The sequence below is a fragment of the Oncorhynchus masou genome, unplaced genomic scaffold, assembly GCF_036934945.1.
Source record: "Oncorhynchus masou masou isolate Uvic2021 unplaced genomic scaffold, UVic_Omas_1.1 unplaced_scaffold_900, whole genome shotgun sequence".
Classification (NCBI taxonomy): domain Eukaryota; kingdom Metazoa; phylum Chordata; class Actinopteri; order Salmoniformes; family Salmonidae; genus Oncorhynchus; species Oncorhynchus masou.
In genome coordinates this window covers 125,667-147,272 of record NW_027015471.1, presented here as the reverse complement: position 1 = coordinate 147,272, position 21,606 = coordinate 125,667, and the positions used below count along the sequence as shown (strand labels likewise).

The 21,606-nt window shown below is 46.5% G+C and overlaps 1 pseudogene; it reads left to right on the top strand.

The window, feature by feature from the left end:
- Window positions 1–6,657: 6,657 nt before the first annotated feature.
- Window positions 6,658–15,701, top strand: LOC135538074 (NAD(P)H dehydrogenase [quinone] 1-like; annotated as a pseudogene).
- The last annotated feature ends 5,905 nt before the right edge of the window (window positions 15,702–21,606 follow it).

Genomic DNA, 21,606 nt, shown 5'->3' with positions numbered 1-21,606 from the left:
AGGCCTACAAACCTGTCTCAGTTACACCAGCTCTGTCAGGAGGAATGTGCCTAAATTCACCCAACTATTGTGGGAAGCTTGTGGAAGACTACCGAAACGTTTGACCCAAGTGAAACCATTTAAAGGCAATGCTACCAAATACTAATTGAGTGTATGTAAACTTCTGACCCACTGGGAATGTGATGAAATAAATAAAAGCTGAAATAAATCATTCTCTCTACTATTATTATGACATTTCACATTCTTAAAATAAAGTGGTGATCCTAACTGACCTAAAACAGGGAATTGTTCTTAGGATTAAATGTCAGGAATTATGAAAAAACTGAGTTTAAATATATTTGGCGAAGGTGTATGTAAACTTCCCACTTCAACTGTATCAGCTACAATGGCAATGTTGTGTCAAGTCCACTTGACAGGAGAGTAAACATTAGTGAACAAATTGATTCTGGATTGATTACCAGAGGACAATGACTGGTTTGTCACCAAGGCCAGGAAGTATCCAAACGCCTGAAGGTACCGCGTTCATCTGAGGTCAGAGGTCTTGGCTTGATTTCTTTTGATTATCCCATGATGTCAAGCAAAGAGGCACTGAGTTTGAAGGTTGGCTCAAATGATGTCAATTAGCCTATCAGAAGCTTCTAAAGCCATGACGTCATTTTCCCCAAGAACAACAGTTGGAGGCGACTAAGCAAACAGCTTGGACATTCAGAAGTGCAGTACAACAGTACTGTGCCGTACGTTGATACAACAATAGCCTGAGTCACAGTCTGTGCCATAACGCCACCTCTAGGTCCCTCCAGGTGACTCCTTGTCCAGGTGACTCCTTGCCAAACATGTTTGTTTTGACCACAGGCAATGGGCGTTGGCAACAGCACACAGGTTCTGGGAGCAGGCTAGTAAAACCAGTGTATTCTGGGAGCAGGCTAGTAAAACCAGTGTATTCTGGGAGCAGGCTCGTAAAACCAGTGTATTCTGGGAGCAGGCTAGTAAAACCAGTGTATTCTGTGACGCTTTAGGCTGAAGTATCGCGTGGTCCAGGGTTGTACTCATGTGTGTTAGTATATTAACCTGGAGGTTTACATTCTAATACATAATCCATCCATTCTACATGAGCATCTGAATGCATCCCAAATGGTGCCCTATTCCCTATATAGTGGTACTACTATAGACCAGAGCCCTATTCCCTATATAGTGGTAGTACTATAGACCAGAGCCCTATTCCCTACATAGTGGTACTACTATAGACCAGAGCCCTATTCCCTATATAGTGGTACTACTATAGACCAGAGTCCTATTCCCTATATAGTGGTACTACTATAGACCAGAGCCCTATTCCCTATATAGTGGTAGTACTATAGACCAGAGCCCTATTCCCTATATAGTGGTACTACTATAGACCAGAGCCCTATTCCCTATATAGTGGTACTACTATAGACCAGAGCCCTATTCCCTATATAGTGGTACTACTATAGACCAGAGCCCTATTCCCTATATAGTGGTACTACTATAGACCAGAGCCCTATTCCCTATATAGTGGTACTACTATAGACCAGAGCCCTATTCCCTATATAGTACACTACTATAGACCAGAGCCCTATTCCCTATATAGTGGTACTACTATAGACCAGAGCCCTATTCCCTATATAGTGGTACTACTATAGACCAGAGCCCTATTCCCTATATAGTGGTACTACTATAGACCAGAGCCCTATTCCCTATATAGTACACTACTATAGACCAGAGCCCTATTCCCTATATAGTGGTACTACTATAGACCAGAGCCCTATTCCCTATATAGTGGTAGTACTATAGACCAGAGCCCTATTCCCTATATAGTGGTACTACTATAGACCAGAGACATATTCCCTATATATTACACTACAATAGACCAGAGCCCTATTCCCTATATAGTGGTACTACTATAGACCAGAGACATATTCCCTATATAGTGGTAGTACTATAGACCAGAGCCCTATTCCCTATATAGTGGTACTACTATAGACCAGAGCCCTATTCCCTATAAAGTGGTACTACTATAAACCAGAGCCCTATTCCCTATATAGTGGTAGTACTATAGACCAGAGCCCTATTCCCTCTATAGTGGTAGTACTATAGACCAGAGCCCTATTCCCTATATAGTACACTACTATAGACCAGAGCCCTATTCCCTATATAGTGGTAGTACTATAGACCAGAGCCCTATTCCCTATATAGTGGTAGTACTATAGATCAGGGCCCTATTCCCTATATAGTGGTAGTACTATAGACCAGAGCCCTATTCCCTATATAGTGGTAGTACTATAGACCAGAGCCCTATTAAAACTACAGTGTATTCTACATAGTGGTACTACTACAGACCAGAGCCCAATTCCCTGTATAATGGTACTACTATAGACCAGAGCCCTATTCCCTATATAGTACACTACTATAGACCAGAGCCCTATTCCTTATATAGTGGTAGTACTATAGACCAGAGCCCTATTCCCTATATAGTGGTAGTACTATAGACCAGAGCCCTATTCCCTATATAGTGGTAGTACTATAGACCAGGGCCCTATTCCCTATATAGTGGTAGTACTATAGACCAGAGCCCTATTCCCTATATAGTGGTAGTACTATAGACCAGAGCCCTATTCCCTACATAGTGGTACTACTACAGACCAGAGCCCAATTCCCTGTATAATGGTACTACTATAGACCAGAGCCCTATTCCCTATATAGTGGTAGTACTATAGACCAGAGCCCTATTCCCTATATAGTACACTACTATAGACCAGAGCCCTATTCCCTATATAGTGGTAGTACTATAGACCAGAGCCCTATTCCCTATATAGTGGTAGTACTATAGACCAGAGCCCTATTCCCTATATAGTGGTAGCACTATAGACCAGAGCCCTATTCCCTATATAGTGGTAGTACTATAGACCAGAGCCCTATTCCCTATATATTGGTAGTACTATAGACCAGAGCCCTATTCCCTATATTGTGGTACTACTATAGACCAGAGCCCTATTCCCTATATAGTGGTACTACTATAGACCAGAGCCCTATTCCCTATATAGTGGTACTACTATAGACCAGAGCCCTATTCCCTATATAGTGGTACTACTATAGACCAGAGCCCTATTCCTATATTGTGGTACTACTATAGACCAGAGCCCTATTCCCTATATAGTGGTACTACTATAGACCAGAGCCCTATTCCCTATATAGTGGTACTACTATAGACCAGAGCCCTATTCCCTACATAGTGGTACTACTACAGACCAGAGCCCAATTCCCTGTATAATGGTACTACTATAGACCAGAGCCCTATTCCCTATATAGTGGTAGTACTATAGACCAGAGCCCTATTCCCTATATAGTACACTACTATAGACCAGAGCCCTATTCCCTATATAGTGGTAGTACTATAGACCAGAGCCCTATTCCCTATATAGTGGTAGTACTATAGACCAGAGCCCTATTCCCTATATAGTGGTAGCACTATAGACCAGAGCCCTATTCCCTATATAGTGGTAGTACTATAGACCAGAGCCCTATTCCCTATATAGTGGTATTACTATAGACCAGAGCCCTATTCCCTATATAGTACACTACTATAGACCAGAGTCCTATTCCCTATATAGTGGTACTACAATAGACCAGAGCCCAATTCCCTGTATAATGGTACTACTATAGACCAGAGCCCTATTCCCTATATAGTGGTAGTACTATAGACCAGAGCCCTATTCCCTATATAGTGGTATTGCTATAGACCAGAGCCCTATTCCCTATATAGTACACTACTATAGACATGAGTCCCATTCCCTATATAGTGGTACTACAATAGACCAGAGCCCAATTCCCTGTATAATGGTACTACTATAGACCAGAGCCCTATTCCCTATATAGTGGTACTACTATAGACCAGAGCCCTATTCCCTATATAGTGGTACTACTATAGACCAGAGCCCTATTCCCTATATAGTGGTACTACTATAGACCAGAGCCCTATTCCCTATATAGTGGTACTACTATAGACCAGAGCCCTATTCCCTATATAGTGGTACTACTATAGACCAGAGCCCTATTCCCTATATAGTGGTACTACTATAGACCAGAGCCCTATTCCCTATATAGTGGTACTACTATAGACCAGAGCCCTATTCGCTATATAGTGGTACTACTATAGACCAGTGCCCTATTCCCTATATAGTGGTACTACTATAGACCAGAGCCCAATTCCCTATATAGTGGTACTACTATAGACCAGAGCCCTATTCCCTATATAGTACACTACTATAGACCAGAGCCCTATTCCCTATATAGTGGTACTACTATAGACCAGAGAGCCCTATTCCCTATATGGTGGTACTACTATAGACCAGAGCCCTATTCCCTATATAGTGGTACTACTATAGACCAGAGCCCTATTCCCTATATAGTGGTACTACTATAGACCAATGCCCTATTCCCTATATAGTGGTACTACTATAGACCAGAGCCCTATTCCCTATATAGTGGTACTACTATAGACCAGAGCCCTATATAGTGGTACTACTATAGACCAGAGCCCTATATAGTGGTACTACTATAGACCAGAGCCCTATATAGTGGTACTACTATTGACCAGGAAACTGAGCCCATTATGACACATTGTAGAATGGATTACTGTGCAGAAACTTGGCCTGCAATTTGCTGTTTACATAAAATAATACATTGACTCTATAGGTCAAAGTTTCTGATGTTCGTGGGACACCTGTGTGTCTTGATCTATGGTTGAATTAGAATTGCAGCTGTCCCAACGTCTGTCTGTCTGTCGTTCCAGTGAGGGTTGACAAAAGTGTGCAAGTGACATTCAAAACAGTCCGAAGACTGGTCAGACCAGTGAAGTCTTGGTTTTGAGACTCGTCCTGTCATGGCGCATTCCGCACGGGACCGCACCTAAAGCAAATACTGAGGCGGCACGCAGCACAATAGGGGGACGGTCTGAAAACACGCCACTTTGATACAGCTACAACCGAAAGTTTTTTGGGTTTTTTCGTAGCAGGTTAGAAGAATTTACGCCGCGGGTTTGGAGAAGAAACGTATCATGTTCGGAAAATTAGGTTAAGGTTAGGAAAAGAATTAACGTTTGCGAAATTCTTTCCTAACATGCTACAAAAATTCACTTCCGGCGAAGTACCGTGTTTTAGGGAGTCCCGTGTTGGAACAACTTTTACATGTCAAAGAGTGGTGATTTATGACTTGCCAATGTTTCTTCACGCATCGCAGCGCTTAAATCGGATAAACTCATGGTACCCATATGAATGGTCTGATACAGACAAAAAATGTCACAAAACACTTTTCCTAAAGCCAAAGGTAGTAAACAAATCATTCTCTCAACCGGTAAACTGGCTGTAACATTTCCCGACGTTAAAACACGCCTGGATAGACTTTGGTCGGCCCCATGGTCCCATGGCTGTCGAGGCTACAGGACGTTTTTTTCTTTCTTGTTTTCTTCTTTGTGTACGTGTGACTCGAGATTCTGGTGTTGTGTAACCGCTCAATCTCAGTTTCAATCACACAATGTTTCTCACGCGAATATCAGCGGGCGGTTTCATAGTGATAAGAGCAGCGCGCTGCGGCACCATACAAAGACGCAGCTTTTCCCCTCGAGTTGCAGAAGAGGGAGCATCCAGATCTGAGGAAGGACCGATCATAAACTCGCGTCATGGGTAAGTCTCAACCGTGAGATATTAGTGCATTGACAATATCTCTGCTTTCAGGTTCTTTGGTTTATATTTCATTATCCTGCTGGCTTGTTCAGCTGAATTTGAAAGTTGTCATGCATTTGTCCAGTGTTTGAGTAAATAGCCAACAAGTGGTGTGATTTTGTGCTGATGCCTTAGTACTTCGTGTTGCTCTACTGCGTAAGATTTATGCAAACGCTATAATGACAAAACCACTCCGTTTTTTTATTAATTAAAGCAGATTATTGTGATCAGCATTATTGAACTTGGACAGCTTTATACAATAGTTCCGTTGTAGTTTAACAAACACAATGGATGTATTGTCAGTTGTGGAAACATTCAAATATACCTTCATAGAAAATGAGTCAAGTAAAATTGAAATGTCCCCACTAAAATACTACTTGAAAAAGTTGTAAAGTATTTTGTTTTAAATATACTCAAGTATCAAAAGTATAAGTAATTAATTGCTAAACAAAAAAATAATAATACTTAATTATCAAAAGTATAAATCATTTCAAACATCCTCCTATTTTCTAGTTTTTTTTATTTACAGATGGTCTTGAAGTGAGCCCCTGGCGATCTACAGTGAGGGAAAGTATTTTATCCCTTGCTGATTTTGTACTTTTGCCCACTGACAAAGAAATGATCCGTCTATAATTTTAATGGTGTGTTTATTTGAACAGTGAGAGACAGAATAACAACAAAAATATCAAGAAAAATGCATGTCAAAAATGTTATAAATTGATTTGCATTTTAATGAGGGAAATATGTATTTAACCATCTCTCAATCAGAAAGATTTCTGGGTCTCCGGTGTCTTTTATAAAGGTAACGAGCTGAGATTAGGAGCACACTCTTAAAGGGAGTGCTCCTCATCTGTTTGTTACCTGTATAAGACACCTGTCCACAGAAGCAATCAATCAATCAGATTCCAAATTCTCCACCATGGCCAAGACCAAAGAGCTCTCCAAGTATGTCAGGGACAAGATTGTAGACCTACACAAGGCTGGATTGGGCTACAAAACCATCGCCAAGCAGCTTGGTGAGAAGGTGACAACAGTTGGTGCGATTATTAAACACAAAAGAACTGTCAATCTCCCTCAGCATGGGGTTCCATGCAAGATCTCACCCTAGAACTCCCTAGAAAGGCCAAAACCTAGGAAGAAACCAAGAGAGGAACCAGGCTATGAGGGGTGACCAGTCCTCTTCTGGCTGTGCCGGGTGGAGATTATAGCAGAACGTGGCCAAGATATTCAAATGTTCATAAATGACCAGCAGGGTCAGATATGAATGATCACAGTAGTTGTAGAGGGTGCAGCAAGTCAGCACCTCAGGAGTAAATGTCAGCTGGCTTTTCATAGCCGATCATTCAGAGTATCTCTACCACTCCTGCTGTCTCTAGGGAGTTGAAAACAGCATGTCTGGGAGAGGTAGCACGTCCGGTGAACAGGTCAGGATTCCATAGCCGCAGGCAAAACAGTTAACTGGAGCAGCAGCATGGCCAGGTGGACTGGGGACAGCAAGGAGTCATTATGCCAGGTAGTCCTGAGGCATGGTCCTAGGGCTCAGGTCCTCTGAGAGAGAGAAAAGAAAGAGAATTAGAGAGAGCATACTTAAATTCACACAGGACACCGGATAAGACAGGAGAAGTACTCCAGATATATAACTGACCCCAGCCCCCTGACACACAAACTACTGCAGCATAAATACTGGAGGGAGACAGGAGGGTCAGGAGACACTGTGACCCCATCCGATGATACCCCCAGACAGGGCCAAACAGGCAGGATCTTACCCCACCCACTTTGCCAAAGCACAGCCCCCACACCACTAGAGGGATATCTTCAACCACCAACTTACCATCCTGAGACAAGGCCGAGTATAGCCCACAAAGATCTCCGCCATGGAGATGGAAACATTATGCTTTGGGGGGTGTTTTTCTGCTAAGGGAACAGGACAACTTCACCGCATCAAAGGGACGATGGATGGGGCCATATACCGTCAAATCTTGGGTGAGAACCTCTTTCCTCGGCCAGGGCATTGAGAATGGGTCGTGGATGGGTATTCCAGCATGACAATGACCCAAAACACACAGCCAAGGCAACAAAGGAGTGGCTCAAGAAGAAGCACATTAAGGTCCTGGAGTGGCCGAGCCAGCCTCGAGACCATAATCCCATAGAAAATCTGTGGAGGGAGCTGAAGGTTCGAGTTTCAGAACGTCAGGCTCGAAACCTTAATGACTTGGAGAAGATCTGCAAAGAGGAGTGGGACAAAATCCCTCCTGAGATGTGTGCAAACCTGGTGGCCAACTACAAGAAACGTCTGACCTCTCTGATTGCCAACAAGGGTTTTGCCACCAAGTACTAAGTCATGTTTTTCAGAGGGGTCAAATACAGTAGTGCACTACCCTATTGGACCCTGGTCAACAGTAGTACACTACCCTATGGACCCTGGGCAACAGTAGTACACTACCCTATGGACCCTGGGCAACAGTAGTGCACTACCCTATTGGACCCTGGTCAACAGTAGTGCACGACCCTATGGACCCTGGGCAACAGTAGTGCACGACCCTGGTCAACAGTAGTGCACTACCCTATGGACCCTGGTCAACAGTAGTGCACTACCCTATGGACCCTGGTCAACAGTAGTGCACTACCCTATGGACCCTGGTCAACAGTAGTACTACCCTATGGACCCTGGGCAACAGTAGTGCACTACCCTATTGGACCCTGGTCAACAGTAGTACACTACCCTATGGACCCTGGGCAACAGTAGTGCACTACCCTATTGGACCCTGGGCAACAGTAGTGCACGACCCTATGGACCCTGGGCAACAGTAGTGCACTACCCTATTGGACCCTGGTCAACAGTAGTGCACTACCCTGGTCAACAGTAGTGCACTACCCTATGGACCCTGGTCAACAGTAGTGCACTACCCTATTGGACCCTGGTCAACAGTAGTGCACTACCCTATGGACCCTGGTCAACAGTAGTGCACTACCCTATGGACCCTGGTCAACAGTAGTGCAGTACCCTATTGGACCCTGGTCAACAGTAGTGCACTACCCTATGGACCCTGGGCAACAGTAGTGCAGTACCCTATTGGACCCTGGTCAACAGTAGTGCACGACCCTATGGACCCTGGGCAACAGTAGTGCACTACCCTATTGGACCCTGGTCAACAGTAGTGCACTACCCTGGTCAACAGTAGTGCACTACCCTATGGACCCTGGTCAACAGTAGTGCACTACCCTGGTCAACAGTAGTGCACTACCCTATGGACCCTGGTCAACAGTAGTGCACTACCCTATGGACCCTGGTCAACAGTAGTGCACTACCCTATGGACCCTGGTCAACAGTAGTGCACTACCCTATGGACCCTGGTCAACAGTAGTACACTACCCTATTGGACCCTGGTCAACAGTAGTACACTACCCTATTGGACCCTGGTCAACAGTAGTACACTACCCTATTGGACCCTGGTCAACAGTAGTACACTACCCTATTGGACCCTGGTCAACAGTAGTACACTACCCTATTGGACCCTGGTCAACAGTAGTACACTACCCTATTGGACCCTGGTCAACAGTAGTACACTACCCTATTGGACCCTGGTCAACAGTAGTACACTACCCTGGTCCTCAGTAGTGCACTACCCTGGTCCACAGTAGTGCACGATAAAGGGAATGGGGTGCCATGTGGAACACTGTCACAGTAATAAAACAGTAATACGTTCTTAGAAAAGAAGGTGCTATCTAGAACCAAAAGGGGGTTTTCAGCTGTTCTCATAGAATAACCCTTTTGAAAAAAACAAAAACATTTTGTGTTCAGGGTAGAACCCTTTTTGGATCCAGGTGGAACCATTTTTGGTTTCAAGAAGAACCCTTTTGGTTCCGGGTGGAACTCTTTTGGGTTCAAAAAGGGTTCTACCTGTAACCAAAAAGGGTTCTCCTACGGCGACAGCCACAGAACCCCTTTGGAACCCTTTTTGATTGAGTTATAAACCAGATGACAACACATTCATAATGAAATGTAACTTGATGTGTAGTGTTGTTTTAGGGAAACAATTATGACTGATCCATCCACCACCTTATCATACGTGTGTGTGTGTGTGTGTGTGTGTGTGTGTGTACCAGCTCAGAAGACAGTGCTGATTGTGTACGCCCATCAGAGTGGGGGGTTCCTTTAACTCGGCAGCGAAGGATGTTGCCGTGGAAGCCCTCAGACAGCAGGGCTACAAGGTTGTTGTGTCTGACCTTTACGCCATGAACTTCAGAGCCTCCGCCACCATGGAGGATATTATAGGTACACACACACATGCTCACACACGCCAACAAACTACACACACACACGCCAACACACACATGCTCACACACGCCAACACACGTGCCAACAAACTACACACACACACGCTCACACACGCCAACACACGTGCCAAACAAACTACACACACGCTTGACGTTGCTGCTGTTCTGTCCCTTTGCCAGGTGAGGTGAAGAACCCGGAGCACTTCAAGTACGGAGAGGAGACCATGCATGCCTGGAAGGAGGGTCGACTCAGTGATGACATCATAGCTGAGCAGCGGAAAGTGGAGGCGGCGGAGCTCGTCATCTTCCAGGTCAGAGGTCACACACTCTTACCAATCCCGCTCTCTCTCTCTTTCCCCCTCTCTCTTTTCCCTCTTTTTCTCTCTTTCACTCTCTCTTTCCCTCTCTCTCTTTCTGTCTCCCTCCCCTCCCCCAACCTCTCTCTCTCTGTCTCTTCTTCGACTGTGCCCTGCTGCGTTTTAAATTCTCCACCTTTCTCCCCAAAGTATTTAAGCCTACACTCCCCATCATAGTCTTAACAGTGATTGGATTGTTGTAGATGGAGTGTCAACCACCTCTCTCTCCTCATCAGTTCCCTATGTACTGGTTCAGCGTTCCAGCCATCATGAAGGGCTGGATAGACAGAGTTCTGACTCAAGGCTTTGCCTTCTCGCTGCAGAAGATGTACAACAATGGAATATTCAAGGTTTGACCTTTTGACCCTTCTGTTTCATGTCTTTAGTTCCAGTGGCCTGTGTTAGGTGTCATACCCATTGACAATGAGCAGGAAGAGTTCATGCCATGTATGGGCCCGGATCAGGAGGTTTTGATGTAAATGCAATGCTCCCACCTAATCAAGTCCCCACTTGTGACTGAAAACAAGGGTAGAGATGCCAATTGAAAAGCTCTCTGTTCAAAACGTAGATAGCTGGCTATATGACATAAAATGCTGTATAAAATAGCTATAAGTCTATAAAGGTGCATTACCTGTAAAGCTATCAGTCACTAGTGGAAACATTTACAACTGAAATTAAGTTACGTTATCTTTGTTTATGTATTTTACCTCAGACAATCTGGTAGTAAGTTTGCCAGCTAGAACTCCTAGTAGTTTATGCTAACTAGCTAGCTGGCTAGCATTAACGGCTAGTGAATTTGCTAGCTGGCTAGCATTAACGGCTAGTGAATTTGCTAGCTGGCTAGCATTAACGGCTAGTGAATTTGCTAGCTGGCTAGCATTAACGGCTAGTGAATTTGCTAGCTGGCTAGCATTAACGGCTAGTGAATTTGCTAGCTGGCTAGCATTAACGGCTAGTGAATTTGCTAGCTGGCTAGCATTAACGGCTAGTGAATTTGCTAGCTGGCTAGCATTAACGGCTAGTGAATTTGCTAGCTGGCTAGCATTAACGGCTAGTGAATTTGCTAGCTGGCTAGCATTAACGGCTAGTGAATTTGCTAGCTGGCTAGCATTAACGGCTAGTGAATTTGCTAGCTGGCTAGCATTAACGGCTAGTGAATTTGCTAGCTAGCAAGCATTAACGGCTAGTGAATTTGCTAGCTGGCTAGCATTAACGGGTTAGTGAATTTGCTAGCTGGCTAGCATTAACGGCTAGTGAATTTGCTAGCTGGCTAGCATTAACGGCTAGTGAATTTGCTAGCTGGCTAGCATTAACGGCTAGTGAATTTGCTAGCTGGCTAGCATTAACGGCTAGTGAATTTGCTAGCTAGCAAGTTAGCATAAACTAGCGCTAACTGGGCTAGTCATTGTCTAAATGTCAGGTAGAACCACATTCATAACCATCAAGGGGTAACTAGCCCCCAACACACTCAACCAACATCTTATTACTTTACTACTTTACAAAAAAATTATCTACATTTTTCTCTCTAAAAAAATTGATTATTTAAGGCTTTCTTACATATATATATATATATAAACAGAGATCTAACTTCATTGGAATATATCTACAACTTTTTCAACATTTCAAAAAAATTAGATCAATTTACCACAATCGTTTTGTTGAATTGTCTCAAAATTATGGTGACATTGAGGACATTTTTTTTGTTCAGCAAGAACAGTGACAGCCTGAGAAAGTGTTGCGAAAATAATTTGGTGACATCTTGTGGTCTTTATGTGAATTTACAGCTAGTTACCCCTACTACCCTACACAGTTTAAAATAGCCATAATGTAGGGGTCCACCACTCTGCCCAAAGTGGGTAAACACGCACATTGGTGATGAAATGTAACTTCCATATGCTATAAAATACATTTTACCAAGACAAATATGATTCTTCATGTTCTGAATGGTTAATCAAAGCGGAATGAAGTCGGGACCTGCAATTGAATAGCAATGGACAGATGCATTCATTTCCTGATTCCGTTTTGTTCACGTTAATATACCGCTAGTTTGCGTTACTGTGTGACAGTAGGATGTTCTAGATTACACAGATTGAACGTGCGCCAGCCTGAATGAGCACGTCTAGTCTAGCTGACACAATGCTATTCTCTAACTTCGTCTAGTCTAGCTGACCTAATGCTATTCTCTAACATCGTCTAGTCGAGCTGACCTAATGCTATTCTCTAACATCGTCTAGTCTAGCTGACCTAGTGCTATTCTCTAACATCGTCTAGTCTAGCTGACACAATGCTATTCTCTAACATCGTCTAGTCTAGCTGACCTAATGCTATTCTCTAACATCCTCTAGTCTAGCTGACACAATGCTATTCTCTAACATTGTCTAGTCTAGCTGACACAATGCTATTCTCTAACATCGTCTAGTCTAGCTGACACAATGCTATTCTCTAACATTGTCTAGTCTAGTTGACACAATGCTATTCTATAACATCGTCTAATCTAGCTGACACAATGCTATTCTCTAACTTCGTCTAGTCTAGCTGACCTAATGCTATTCTCTAACATCCTCTAGTCTAGCTGACCTAATGCTATTCTCTAACATCGTCTAGTCTAGCTGACCTAATGCTTTTCTCTAACATCCTCTAGTCTAGCTGACCTAACGTTCTTTTCCTGATTTTTCACTACTTTTTTTCTCTGGCCTCCATTGATTGAATCACCCTGATTTTGTCCATCCTACATGGGTATAAAACATCCTACAAGGGTAACAAAAAAACATTTTGAACAGATTATGACAGAGACATGAGGTTTGGACCATTGGTTTTTGTTTGAGCATTACCTACACAATTCATATAGTGTTTTACCCATTGGTCAAATGATGTGTTTTTGTTTGGACACCCTACATAATATCTACCTTATGAAATGACACACTGCTCTCATTCAGTTCAGGCTATATTGCTTCGAGGTTAAGGGTAAATGGTGTTTTGGTGGAATGAATAGGGCCTCTGTCTTTTAATTGTACCTCTTTATTTTACTTGGCAAGTCAGTTAAGAACAAATTCTTATTTTCAATGACGGCCTAGGAACAGTGGGTCAACGGCCTGTTCAGGGGCAGAACGACAGATTTGTACCTTGTCAGCTCGGGGTTTGAACTTGCAACCTTTCGGTTACTAGTCCAACGCTCTAACCACTAGGCTACGCTGCCGCCCCTCCGCTCTAACCACTAGGCTACGCTGCCGCCCCTCCACTCTAACCACTAGGCTACGCTGCCGCCCTCCACTCTAACCACTAGGCTACGCTGCCGCCCCTCCACTCTAACCACTAGGCTACGCTGCCGCCCCTCCACTCTAACCACTAGGCTACGCTGCCGCCCTCCACTCTAACCACTAGGCTACGCTGCCGCCCCTCCACTCTAACCACTAGGCTACGCTGCCGCCCTCCACTCTAACCACTAGGCTACGCTGCCGCCCTCCACTCTAACCACTAGGCTACGCTGCCGCCCTCCACTCTAACCACTAGGCTACGCTGCCGCCCCCCACTCTAACCACTAGGCTACGCTGCCGCCCCTCCACTCTAACCACTAGGCTACGCTGCCGCCCCCTCCACTCTAACCACTAGGCTACGCTGCCGCCCCTCCACTCTAACCACTAGGCTACGCTGCCGCCCTCCACTCTAACCACTAGGCTACCCTGCCGCCCTCCACTCTAACCACTAGGCTACGCTGCCGCCCTCCACTCTAACCACTAGGCTACGCTGCCGCCCTCCACTCTAACCACTAGGCTACCCTGCCGCCCCTCCACTCTAACCACTAGTCTACCCTGCCGCCCCTCCACTCTAACCACTAGGCTACGCTGCCGCCCTCCACTCTAACCACTAGGCTACGCTGCCGCCCCTCCACTCTAACCACTAGGCTACCCTGCCGCCCTCCACTCTAACCACTAGTCTACCCTGCCGCCCTCCACTCTAACCACTTGGCTACGCTGCCGCCCTCCACTCTAACCACTAGGCTACCCTGCCGCCCCTCCACTCTAACCACTAGGCTACCCTGCCGCCCCTCCACTCTAACCACTAGGCTACGCTGCCGCCCCTCCACTCTAACCACTAGGCTACCCTGCCGCCCCTCCACTCTAACCACTAGGCCACCCTGCCGCCCCTCCACTCTAACCACTAGGCTACGCTGCCGCCCTCCACTCTAACCACTAGGCTACCCTGCCGCCCCTCCACTCTAACCACTAGGCTACGCTGCCGCCGCTCCACTCTAACCACTAGGCTACGCTGCCGCCCTCCACTCTAACCACTAGGCTACCCTGCCGCCCCTCCACTCTAACCACTAGGCTACCCTGCCGCCCTCCACTCTAACCACTAGGCTACCTACCGCCCCTCCACTCTAACCACTAGTCTACCCTGCCGCCCCTCCACTCTAACCACTAGGCTACGCTGCCGCCCCTCCACTCTAACCACTAGGCTACGCTGCCGCCCCTCCACTCTAACCACTAGGCTACGCTGCCGCCCTCCACTCTAACCACTAGGCTACCCTGCTGTTGGGAGTTACACTTCATACTCTTTATCATTTTACAGGACAAGAAAGCCATGTTGTCGTTCAGCACTGGGTCTATGCAGACTATGTACCGCCCCTGACGGCCTCAACGGAGACATTAACGTCACACTGTGGCCCCTACAGGTAACGCAGGATGACAGCCAAGGGGGAAGAGTTAAGATGTGACACCCCCCCAAAAAATATTTTGCTGTATTTGCTTCTCATAGATTGAGAAGACAATCAAGTGGCTTTGGGGATACTTGTGTGTCTCAAAATGAGTTTCCTCATACATTTTTATGCTTCAAGGTTATCTCCAAATACCAAGTATTTCCAATGTGTTTCATTTCGTTTTGGGTTTGCATTTTTTTGGGGTTTATTTTATTGGTTCCATTGTAGCATATTGTGCAAACTAAACCAAGCGCAGTTCAAGTATTTGCTACATGTATTTGACCCAGACTCCTCTCCTCTCTCCTCCACGTCCCTCCATCCTTCCAGAATGGCGTGCTTCACTTCTGTGGATTTCAGGTGCTAGCCCCCCAGGTGTTCTGGTGTCCGGGACACAACCCCCCCGCGACTCGGACAGCCATGCTGGATGGCTGGAGGGCCAGGCTGAAGACCCTGCTGGTCGAGCGACCCCTGACCTTTGCCCCCAGCGAGATGTTTGACCTGACCTTCCCCGGAGGCTTCGTGCTGCGGCCTGAGGTCAGGGCGGAGCAGAGCACCCGCCCCCACGGCATCACCACCGGACACCACTTGGGGAAACCCCTCCCCCTGACAACCAGCTGAAGGCTGATGACCCGTCCCCCTGACAACCAGCTGAAGGCTGATGACCCGTCCCCCTGACAACCAGCTGAAGGCTGATGACCCGTCCCCCTGACAACCAGCTGAAGGCTGATGACCCGTCCCCCTGACAACCAGCTGAAGGCTGATGACCCGTCCCCTGACAACCAGCTGAAGGCTGATGACCCCTCCCCCTGACAACCAGCTGAAGGCTGATGACCCCTCCCCCTGACAACCAGCTGAAGGCTGATGACCCCTCCCCCTGGCAACCAGCTGAAGGCTGATGACCCCTCCCCCTGGCAACCAGCTGAAGGCTGATGACCCCTCCCCCTGGCAACCAGCTGAAGGCTGATGACCCCTCCCCCTGGCAACCAGCTGAAGGCTGATGACCCCTCCCCTGGCAACCAGCTGAAGGCTGATGACCCCTCCCCCCTGGCAACCAGCTGATGACTCCCCCTGACAACCAGCTGATGACTCCTCCCCCTGACAACCAGCTGATGACCCCTCCCCCTGACAACCAGCTGAAGGCTGATGACCCTTGGATAATTATTTCTCCAATAGAATCCAGAGAGTGTCCTTCAGTGGAAGCTTCTCTAACATCAGATATGTAAAGTGCGGTGTCCCTCAGGGTAGTTGCCTTGGGCCAGTTACTCTTCTCTATTTTTACAAATGATTTGCCACTGGTCTTAAACACAAAGCTAGAATCACTACGTATGCAGATGATTCCACACTTTACACATCAGTATCAGGTGTTTAATAATAAAAACATTCTCTAAGACCTAAACCTCAGCTGTAGTTGTGTATAAAGGGTTGTGACCATTGAGCAAGTTGAGGAAGCTAAATTCATACTTATAAACTGGGTGCTTCGAGCCCTGAATGCTGATTGGCTAACAGCCGTGGTATACCACGGATATAACAAAACATTTATTTGGACTCTTCTAATTACGTTGGTAACCAGTTTATAATAGCAATAAGGCACCTTGGGGGTTGTGGTAAATGGCCAATATTCCACGGCTAAAGGCTGTATCCAAGAACTCTGCGTTGCGTCGTGCTTAAGAACAGCCCTTAGCCGTCGTAAATTGTCCATAAACCACATCCCCCTCGCGCCTCATTGCTTAAGTATAACAGTGGATGGTCAGTTATTATGGTCAAGTCAAATTGACAGAGTTGTCGTGAAGATGGGGAGAGGTATGTCTGTTATAAAAAGATGTTCTGCGTTTTTGAAACATCAATAAACTGCACTAGTCGTTCAGACTCTGGTCTTGTCTCATGTTGATTACTGTCCGGTAATATGGTCAGGTGGAGCAAAGGAGGAATAGCAAAGCTACCCTCTTAAAGGTGCTATCTAGAAACTAAAAACCATTTTGAACCAAAGGAGAACCCTTTGAAGAACGCTTGTTGGTTACAGGTAGAACTTTTTGGTTCCAATAACCTCTTGATACTCCCCACCCGGGATCGTGAATAAAGCTTCAGGAAGAACCTTTAGATACCTGGAACCAAAAATGGTTTTCACCTAGAACCAAAAAGGGTTCTCCTATGTGGACAGTTGAAGAACGGTTTTGGAGCCCTATTTTCTAAGAGAGAACAGCTGTCTCCAAACAGAGCAGCACGCCTTGCCCTGAACGCCTTGCCCTGAACGCCTTGCCCTGAACGCCTTGCCCTGAACGCCTTGCCCTGAACGCCTTGCCCTGAACTACACGTACAGAACTAACATCAGCAACATGCATCCCAGTCTTTCCTGGTTGAGGGTTGACAAGAGATGAACTGCTTCTCTTCTATTTGTTTTAATGATAAATACTACTGGAATGAACATTCCAGATTGTTTGCGTAATCAAATAACATCCAGCAGAGACACCCCATACATACCCCACAAAGACATGCCACCAGGGGTCTCTTCACAGTCCCCAAGTCCAGAACTAATTCAAGGCAATACACGGTTTTATACAGAGCCATGATTGCATGGAACTCCCTTCCCTTTAAAAAATGGATTAAAATTAAAAACAACTCATGGGAGGAGGACACACAAACATTTGTTTTTAGTTGTATTGTTGGGAACCCCTCCTCCATGACAACCAGCTGAAGGCTGGTAACACCTCCTCCCTGATAACCAGCTGAAAGCTGATAACCGCTCCCTCTGATAACCAGCTGAAGGCTGGTAACCCCTCCTCCCTGATAACCAGGTGAAGGCTGGTAACCCCTCCTCCATGACAACCAGGTGAAGGCTGGTAACCCCTCCTCCCTGATAACCAGGTGAAGGCTGGTAACCCCTCCTCCATGACAACCAGGTGAAGGCTGGTAACCCCTCCTCCCTGATAACCAGGTGAAGTCTGGTAACCCCTCCTCCATGACAACCAGGTGAAGGCTGGTAACCCTCCTCCCTGATAACCAGGTGAAGGCTGGTAACCCCTCCTCCCTGATAACCAGCTGAAGGCTGGTAACCCCTCCTCCCTGACAACCAGCTGAAGGCTGATAACCCATCCTCCCTGACAACCAGCTGAAGGCTGGTAACCCCTCCTCCCTGATAACCAGGTGAAGGCTGGTAACCCCTCCTCCCTGATAACCAGCTGAAGGCTGGTAACCCCTCCTCCCTGGTAACCAGCTGAAGGCTGATAACCCCTCCTCCCTGATAACGAGCTGAAAGCTGATAACCCTTCCTCCCTGATGACCCCTCCTCCCTGATAACCAGCTGAAAGCTGATAACCGCTCCCTCTGATAACCAGCTGAAGGCTGGTAACCCCTCCTCCCTGATAACCAGCTGAAGGCTGGTAACCCTCCTCCCTGATAACCAGCTGAAGGCTGATAACCCCTCCCTCTGATAACCAGCTGAAAGCTGATAACCCCTCCTCCCTGATAACCAGCTGAAAGCTGATAACCCCTCCCTCTGATAACCAGCTGAAGGCTGTTAACCCCTCCCTCTGATAACCAGCTGAAGGCTGTTAACCCCTCCCTCTGATAACCAGCTGAAAGCTGGTAACCCCTCCTCCCTGATAACCAGCTGAAAGCTGATAACCCCTCCTCCCTGATAACCAGCTGAAAGCTGATAACCCCTCCCTCTGATAACCAGCTGAAAGCTGATAACCCCTCCCTGATAACCAGCTGAAAGCTGATAACTCCTCCTCCCTGATAACCAGCTGAAAGCTGATAACCCCTCCCTCTGATAACCAGCTGAAAGCTGATAACCCCTCCCTCTGATAACCAGCTGAAAGCCGATAACCCCTCCCTCTGATAACCAGCTGAAAGCTGATAACCCCTCCTCCCTGATAACCAGCTGAAAGCTGATAACCCCTCCTCCCTGATAACCAGCTGAAAGCTGATAACTCCTCCTCCCTGATAACCAGCTGAAGGCTGATAACCCCTCCTCCCTCTGATAACCAGCTGAAAGCTGATAACCCCTCCCTCTGATAACCAGCTGAAGGCTGGTAACCCCTCCCTCTGATAACCAGCTGAAAGCTGATAACCCCTCCTCCCTGATAACCAGCTGAAAGCTGATAACCCCTCCTCTGATAACCAGCTGAAAGCTGATAACCCCTCCTCCCTGATAACCAGCTGAAAGCTGATAACTCCTCCTCCCTGATAACCAGCTGAAGGCTGGTAACCCCTCCTCTGATAACCAGCTGAAAGCTGATAACCCCTCCTCCCTGATAACCAGCTGAAAGCTGATAACTCCTCCTCCCTGATAACCAGCTGAAGGCTGGTAACCCCTCCCTCTGATAACCAGCTGAAAGCTGATAACCCCTCCTCCCTGATAACCAGCTGAAAGCTGATAACCCCTCCTCCCTGATAACCAGCTGAAAGCTGATAACCCCTCCTCCCTGATAACCAGCTGAAAGCTGATAACCCCTCCCTCTGATAACCAGCTGAAAGCTGATAACCCCTCCTCCCTGATAACCAGCTGAAAGCTGATAACCCCTCCTCCCTGATAACCAGCTGAAGGCTGATAACCCCTCCCTCTGATAACCAGCTGAAGGCTGAGGATAGTAAAGGGGAAACTGTTTGACATCAACAAAACCAGGGTTGTAAAATTCTAGTAACTTTCCCCAAAATCCCAGGTTTTCCAGAACTCCTGATTGGTTGATAATGGGTTTGCCATTTGACATCAACTCAACGTCCATATCACAGGAGACTGCTGCTCATAATGATGACCGGAACGGAGCAAATGGAACGGCATCAAACACCTGGAAACCATGGAAACCACGCGTTAGATGGTATTTGGTACCATTCCAAAGATTCCTCTCCAGTCATTACCACGAGCCCATCCTCCCCAATTGAGGTGCCACCAACCTCCTGTGGGTGCATACACAGTTTTGATAACCTCATAGAACCAACCTGATCTCAGGGCCTCCTTGAGATGAAACAGAATGGTGAGCTATCGCATGATCAGGCTCGTTCACGAGAATACAGTTTGGATTATGTCAAAGTGCTGGTTCTGGAAACTTTCCCCCCAAAAATGCTGAAGTTTTCCAGAAATCCCAGCTGGAAGATTCTGGGTATCAGGATGGTATAAGTAGGAAATCCAACCTGGATTTCTGGAAAACCTGGTGACTGCGATTGTTACAGAGGCTGGCAAGTCAACTACACACACTACACTGTAAAGTTACTGTATAATAATAATAGCAGTAGATTACTGTTGTGTGTTGTATTATCCTCATTCTGTACCACCATGTACTAAAGCACTGCTGATATCTGAATACCTGTATATGTTATACAGCCAATACTATTAGTACATACTTATAATAAAACAATAAATAATAAATAAATAATAGAACTGGGTTTGACTTTCACATGGCAATAACACTCCAATCAGAGCACGGATTAAACTTCTTCAAACCGTCCAACTACAGATTCTCTGTTGCCTGAAGGAGGGGGTGAGAGTGACTGAATAAAGGAGGGGGAGAGTGACTGAATAAAGGAGGGGGTGAGAGTGACTGAATAAAGGAGGGGGTGAGAGTGACTGAATAAAGGAGCGGGGGTGAGAGTGACTGAATAAAGGAGGGGGAGTGAGAGTGACTGAATAAAGGAGGGGGTGAGAGTGACTGAATAAAGGAGGGGGTGAGAGTGACTGAATAAAGGAGGGGGGTGAGAGTGACTGAATAAAGGAGGGGGTGAGAGTGACTGAATAAAGGAGGGGGTGAGAGTGACTGAATAAAGGAGCGGGGGTGAGAGTGACTGAATAAAGGAGGGGGGTGAGAGTGACTGAATAAAGGAGCGGGGTGAGAGTGACTGAATAAAGGAGGGGGAGAGTGACTGAATAAAGGAGGGGGGTGAGAGTGACTGAATAAAGGAGGGGGTGAGAGTGACTGAATAAAGGAGGGGGTGAGAGTGACTGAATAAAGGAGCGGGGGTGAGAGTGACTGAATAAAGGAGGGGGTGAGAGTGACTGAATAAAGGAGGGGGTGAGAGTGACTGAATAAAGGAGGGGGTGAGAGTGACTGAATAAAGGAGGGGGTGAGAGTGACTGAATAAAGGAGGGGGTGAAAGTGACTAAAAAAAGGAGGGGGTGAGAGTGACTGAATAAAGGAGAGGGGGAGAGTGACTGAATAAAGGAGGGGGAGAGTGACTGAATAAAGGAGGGGGTGAGAGTGACTGAATAAAGGAGGGGGTTGAGAGTGACTGAATAAAGGAGGGGGGTGAGAGTGACTGAATAAAGGAGGGGGGTGAGAGTGACTGAATAAAGGAGGGGGGTGAGAGTGACTGAATAAAGGAGGGGGGTGAGAGTGACTGAATAAAGGAGGGGGTGAGAGTGACTGAATAAAGGAGGGTGGGGTGAGAGTGAATGAATAAATGACCAGCTGATGGTACAGTCCCATAGTGCTGTTACCGAAGCCTACTTTGAAGGCCCAGAATAAGGAGGAGTGTGTCCACTGGGATCCTATTTCAATTAGTCTTATGTATGATTCCGTATGTAACTCTCTAGTGGGATGCCGCC